Source organism: Erinaceus europaeus, chromosome 17 (assembly GCF_950295315.1).
Source record: "Erinaceus europaeus chromosome 17, mEriEur2.1, whole genome shotgun sequence".
NCBI lineage: Eukaryota > Metazoa > Chordata > Mammalia > Eulipotyphla > Erinaceidae > Erinaceus > Erinaceus europaeus.
In genome coordinates, this window is record NC_080178.1 from 42,274,021 (window position 1) to 42,280,978 (window position 6,958).

The 6,958-nt window shown below is 43.4% G+C and overlaps 1 pseudogene; it reads right to left on the reverse strand.

Annotated features, from left to right (window-relative positions):
• Positions 1 to 303: 303 nt before the first annotated feature.
• LOC132533704 (protein SET-like) lies at positions 304 to 1,391 on the reverse strand (annotated as a pseudogene).
• Between the last annotated feature and the right edge of the window lie 5,567 nt (positions 1,392 to 6,958).

Consider the following 6,958-nt stretch of genomic DNA (forward strand, 5'->3'; position numbering starts at 1 on the left):
GCTTGGTGATATTGATTCCAAAAGTTTTTGTTGAAAAAGGATAGGGGAGTTGTACCCCTGTTATCCTATGGTTTTATCAGTGTTTCCTTTTATAAATAAAAAAAAAATGAAAAAAACCAACAACACAAAGCTGTCTGTCTTTCTGCTAACGGCAGAAAGATACAGGTTTTCTTAAAAATGTTTTAAATGAAAAAATATATTAGTTTGGAACAGAAAAGGATAGAGATTCTTTTCAACTGTATTCTTCTCAAAGTATCCCCCCCCAATAAGTTGATAACTATCGTATAAAGGAGAGAGAAGACCTCAAAGACAGGATGACTGTGTACAAGGGGAGGGAAAAAATGGAAAAAAAATAAAGACAGCAACTTGCTCCCAGGGACAGGAGAAAATTTAAAAATGCTGAAATTCATCAGTGTTTCATTAGTCATATCCTTCATCTTCCTCTCTTTCCTCCCCCTAATCACCATCTTCTTCTCCTTCATCCTCATCTCCTTCTTCATATCTTCTTTTTTAAAAAAAATATTATCTTTATTTATTGATTGGATAGAGACCATCAGAAATCAATAGGGAAGGCAGGGATAGAGAGGGTGAGAGACAGAGGGACACCTGCAGTACTACTTCACCACTTGTGAAGCTCTACCCCCTGTAGGTGGGGATTGGGGACTTGAACCCAGGTCCTTGCACATTGTAACACGTGAGCTCAACCATGTGCACCACCACCAGGAGCCCACTTCTTCATATCTTCTAATCCTTCTTCCTCTTCTCCTTCATCATCATCATCATCATCTTCCCCCTTGCCTTATTCATCATCCATATCAGGAACCAAGTAGTATTGTAGTGGATTTGGCCAGATACCATCTTTAATGACCTCTCTTAACTCACCTGCATCTGCACCAGAATGGTCAATAAACCAGGTGAAGAAGGTCTCTGGTTCCTCATGCTGTCTCTTCCTGTTGGTTTTATTTTGTGTTTGACTTGAACATTTGATCAAATCCTTTCCAGATTTCCATTTGATTTCAGTGGATACTTCAAAAATAAGGATCACCACTCTCATTCATATGAAATTCTTTGGGGAGAACTTTATTTTCAAAGTAAGGGTTTTAAACAAAATAAAAGTCTATTCTGTTACCTGATTCACTATCTTCAAATTCTGTCACTTCAACTCTTGTCAGGTAATGCAGCGCTTCTTCATCCTCTTCCCCAAGCAGTGTAGACACTTGTGGATGGTTGACAAATGTTACCCCAAACTTTGGCATATTGGCCATCAATTCTGATCTCTTCTGAAAAAATGGTTGGCAGAGTTTGATATATTTCTGTTCTACCTTCAAAATTGTCACTCCCCAGAAAGCAGCTTGGTGCAAAAGCAACAGGAAGCATTTGAATATATCCATTTAGTACAGAATGAAATAGACTTAACGAACAAGCCAGCTAGGAGATTTCTAGAATTTTCTATCTCACCTTAACTCTAATCCCTGAGATTCTCAACTAAGACTCTTTGCTGACTCTCTACTACTTAAAAGAGTCAAAGTTCAGATGTCTGCTGGGTAAGGAGGATGGCCTAGGTAGGTGAAAGAAATGCATCAAGTGAGCTGAATGTACCGTGTTCCATTATATATATCCTGAGCTGTAGTTCTAAACTGAGCTATGTGGCTTAATAGAAAATAGTAGGGTCCTCATGTCTGTGGCTCATGTGACTTTGCTTGAAGCATATGGAGAAATCCAAGTTTTTGTTTGTTTGTTTGTTTGTTTGTTTTTAGGTGCTCGAGATACCTAGAAGTTGTCAGACAACCTTTTGAGGACTGGTCCTTCGATTTAGAGATTTTCTTTGTTATCTTAAGTTGCTATTTATGCAATCTTCTTTCATTCTCTCAAATCTCCCCTATTTCTCTCGCTCTCTCCCTCTCTCTCTATCTCTTCCCCCTTCTGCCAGGAACTGAACCTGTCACCTCAAAGCGTCAGACACAAAAAAGAATTTTGCATAAAAACTTTCCTATATCCCTTGCCCATTATGCATTATATTAAGCACTTAGCACTGTTGGTGTAGAGTAAGAATGTATTATAGGTTCCTATTGTATTATTCTCTCTTCAGTGTATCTATATGACCACTAAAGCCTAAAATGAAAAATTTGAAAGGAAACCAACTCTCTCTCTCTTAATTCTGCAGTCAACTTTCTACCTAAACCTCCAGGTTAAAAACCCATTCCAGCCTCTGGAAATATTGCACCTGTAACATTGCTTATCACCTTGGAGCTCAATAAGTCTGTCTTTACAAAAACAAGAACCAAAAGGTAACAGGCTGTTTTTTTTGGGGGGGGGTGGAAGTGCACACTTTATTAAATGTAATTTGAGTTGTATCTTACTTCAGAAATATTAGGTATTTCCATTAATGCCTTCACAGAGTGTCCCACCATTTGTGCTCCGTAGTGAGGACAGCAGGGATGTCCAGGGCTCACAGTATCTCAGGAAGAAGGTAGGACTGTATGGTCATCAGTGTTTCCAAATACACTAGAGATTTCACTTACCTTGTTTAGTAACTTTGCTTTAGAATGTTAATTCCACAGGCAGTGTGTGTGTGTGTGTGTGTGTGTGTGTGTGTGTGTGTGTGTGCTGACTGCATTTTCTATGCCTGAGACTGTGCTGTCCATAATGCTCAAAAGTAAAGTTGTAAGCCAACATGCTGAGATTGAAGTCCAGGCATATCAGACACATAGATCCCTAACTTCTGCAATGCAGATCCCTGAAAAAAACCATTGAGACATCTTCCATCGCCTATATTTGCCTCTAAGATGATAGTTACTCTAGATGTGAAATTGTGTGGTTGTTGTTTTCTTATAGAATAACGCATCCATAGTCCATCAAAGAACACCAAAACAGAACCTAAGACCTCTGAGACTACATCTTGCAGGGATCATGAGAAAGCAGGGCAGGTACTGGTCTCCCCAGACAAGCAAATGATGGGGTGTCTGCACTGAACACAAATAGGGCTGGGAGAGTAAGGGTTCTGAGTTCATGTAGACCCTGCACTTCAAGCAGAATTGTGGCCACTCCTGCAACCGGAGGTCTCAGCCTATCAAACACATTGTGCTGATCATTGTTCATACATCTTTTTATCAAACACAGTTCTGGAGAAATCCAGTCTTGGGAGAGCACAGGAAGAATTCTGAAGGTAAGAAAGAAAAAGGTACGAGCAGACCCTTGGTGTCATTGTAGGAGCTGTGCTATGGGTGCATGCATCGTGTCAAGGCCAACAGCCTGCTGTACTGCCGAGAGGAAACATAAAAAAAGGATCCAGAGACCAAGCAGATTCTATGGAGATAGCTGATAACGAAAGACAAGGACACTGTGTTCAAGAACCAGGTTTCCAGGAGCAGACTAAAGTCTTGTTTGGTGCACTATATTTTGGAGCTGATGCTACTTTCTGATCTCTTCACAGCTTATATAAATGCTTTGGTGAGGGTTTTGGAGGATGAATGGAGGGTGTGCTCTACTCTGTTGTGTTGTTAAAATTCGGCGGCTCTAGCTGGCCAGGCTAGCTTCACGGGCGGGTAATAGAGACGCGGAGACAACGGCTGGGCAGAGAAGCTGTATTTCTTTATTCAAGAACAACGATTCATAAACTAAACCAAACTAATCACCAAACAGAACTCTGCTGTCTCTTTGCGGTGGCGGCGCAAGCACTCTCTCTTACTCTCGAACTCAGGAACCCTCCAACTCTAACTCTGGAACTGTGGAACCCTCTGCAACCCTCTCGGGGTTCCTAGGGGCGGGGCCAAGCAGGCCCGCGAAACTAACAGGACTGATCCAATTCTCTTGGCGGGGGAGAACTAGAACCCAATGTAAAGCATACAACAATTCCCCCTTTTCCTTTTAACTAAATGACTATAGTATCAAGGGTGTGGGGTGAACAGAAACATATACCATACAGGCATTTTTTAAAAAAGAAACTGGCACAAACATGGAGAAACATGTAAGCAGGTAACAAGAACCAGTGTGCTGCCAAGGGAAGGCCTGTGGGGGCCGGCCATTTTTTGCCTCTGTGGGCAAAACTTTATCAGCTTAAAAAAAACATTTCTTGCCTCTGGGGGGCGTACTTGCCTTGACTGGCATTTGCATGGGGGCGGGGAACAGCCTAGAGTCTCAAAGGCAGCTGGCTGCAATTTACTTACTATGAAACAAAACTTGTTATTAGCATATTTCTAATAGAGAAAGAATTTGAGACTTTTACATATCAACAACGTCTTTTTAACCTTTTGTTACACCCATTCAAGATGGAGTCAGGAAATGAAACCTCAGGCATGAGAATAATTAGCATAGCCATTGTGTGATCTACCATTTCTAATAGAGAAGGTAATGGAGAGTTTTACACATCAAGAAGTCTATTTAACCTTTTGTTTAGACCAACTTAGTTAAAATATATTGATTGTTAACTAATTTTTACCTCAGACTTTAAATGTAAGTTAATTTTATCTTTATGAGAATTATGTTGAAAACCTTTTTCATTTAACTTTGTCTAGTAAGAATTTAGCCTTAAAGTTATTGTTTACCAAACTTTAAACATACACATAAACATGGTCATTAATACACAAGGAGAGAAACCTTTGTTACGAAGACATGTCATTTTAAACACTAATTTAAATCTGTACTGTGTTAGTTGTTGGGGGGGTCACCATCCGGAGGTGGCTTCCTGCCCAGCTTCTCTTCTAGGAATTGCAGGTTGCAATCTCTGCATAAATCTCTGCATACTCCAGCTTGTCTGCCTTCAGACCGGACTGGCAGCTGGAGATCTCATGTGCGCAGTTTCGGCAGGGAGCCCGGGGGTCCAGGAGGTCCAGGATTGTTCCAGATTTCATAGCAAGAGGGTGGGTGGGCCAGCATTGTAAAAGGCGCGGGCCAAGGTGCCATTGGGGTGGCGACCATGATAGGCCACCATGGCCCTGCCCCATGGCCCTGCCATGTTTGCTGCCCTGCTCGCAGTGGCCGAGCAGCATGGAGGGATCACGCATCCAGTGTCCTGCACCACGCAGTGGAGAGCTGGCTCCTGTGGGCTGGCCTGCGTGCTGGCATCAGGCTCCTGCATGGTGGAATCGGGCTCCAGTGTGTTGGCATCGGACTCCAGCGTGTTGGCATCGGGCTCCAGCGTGCTGGCATTGGGCTCCTGTGTGCTGGCGTCAGCCTCCTGTGGGCTGCGGGGCTGCGGGGCTACGGGCGCAGTGCGTGGCATTGTCCGGGCGCAGCCGGCTGGCTGGCTGTTTAACCAGGTGGAAACAGCAGCTCCGCGCCTCGCCTTCCACCCGCTGGCTATTCCCGCTGGCTGTTCTGAGTTCGCTCGAGCGAGTGGAAACCACAGAGTGGTCCAGAGATAAATGTTCCAGAAACAGCAAAACAGTCTCATGAAGAAAGAGCAGGGGCCTTTGGAGATCTCTTCACAAGCAGAAGAGAAGGCCATAGTGCATAGGTAGCCAAATTGTCTTTACTTATCTGAGAGATGCGCAGGTCAGGTCCACGTGGGCGCCATTTGTTGTTAAAATTCAGAGGCTCTAGCTGGCTGCTCTAGCTTCACGGGCGGGTAACAGAGACGCGGAGACAATGGCTGGGCAGGGAAGCTGTATTTCTTTTATTCAGGAACAACGATTCATAAACTAAACCAAACTAATCACCAAACAGAACTGTGCTGCCTCTTAGCGGTGGCGCAAGCGATCTCTCTTACTCTCCAACTCAGGAACTCTTCAACTCTGGAACTCTAGAACTCTCTGCTGCCTCTTTGCCCCCGCGGCGGCACCAAGTACTCTCTAACTCTGCAACTCTCCAACTCTGGAACTCTGGCGGGGTTCCTTCGGGGCGGGGCCAAGCAGGTCCACGAAACTAACAGGACTGATCCAATTCTCTTGGCGGGGGAGAACTAGAACCCAATGTAAAGCATACAACACTGTTGCATGAGTGCAGGGAAGAACATAGACAGCCACACATTATCAGGTGCCATTCTGCTTGGCTTGCTTGAGCCAGTCCTTAGGCTTGAAAAAGAAAGGCCTTGACTTAAAAACCTTCTCTCAGCTAGGAAACACACACACACACACACACACACACACACACACACACACTCACACACACACACATAAAAGCCCATAATTTGAACTCCTGTGAAATGTAGCCTTTGTAGAGAGAAAGATTAGTAGTCCAGAAAAAGCAATACATTTTCAGCATGTGTTTTATTTATTTATTAATTTTTTAATTGTCTTTTTCCCCGTAAAGTTGGACTAAAAACACACACACAAAAAAAACAGTTCACGAAGAACACAGCTAATATCATTGGAGTCGCAGAAGCTATGAAAGCACACAGGAACCAGAAATGACACTTTTTCTGTAAGAGTTGTTTCTGCCTCTCTCTTGCATATAACCCTGTCTGGGAATGTTTGAACCCACCCTCTGGAGGACAGATTGAAGAGATGCCAGTGGGCTTTACAAGAGTGACACTTTCTCTCTGGGTGGGAGCTCATTCCATAGAATCTTGGGCCCCTCCCAACACCCCCAGAACTGAGGTCTTTTCCTGAGTAAGACCCTCAGGTGAGCTGTAGGTGCAGAAGGTTCAAGAAACCTCATTTCAGATGATAATGAACATGTCTGACCATCATTTTCATGTTTTTAGTCACTATGGTTCCTTTTTTTATTTGCCTAAATCATCCTATTTTCAAACTATTACCTAGTTAAACTGACAATTCTGTACATAATAGATAGTCCAGAGTATTGCCTTAGTTCAACATGCAGGGCATTGGGCTAGTGGTAGAGCTTAGTGGAAGACTTTGTGGATGCACACCTGTGGCCCTGGTGTTTGATTACACACACACACACATACACATGTACACACACAGCATAGGGAAGAATAAAAGAACTATGACCTCCTGTCAGTTTTCCTCAGAGTCACATTTGATCAGGTGAGCTTAACATGCAGCAGCTTCATTGG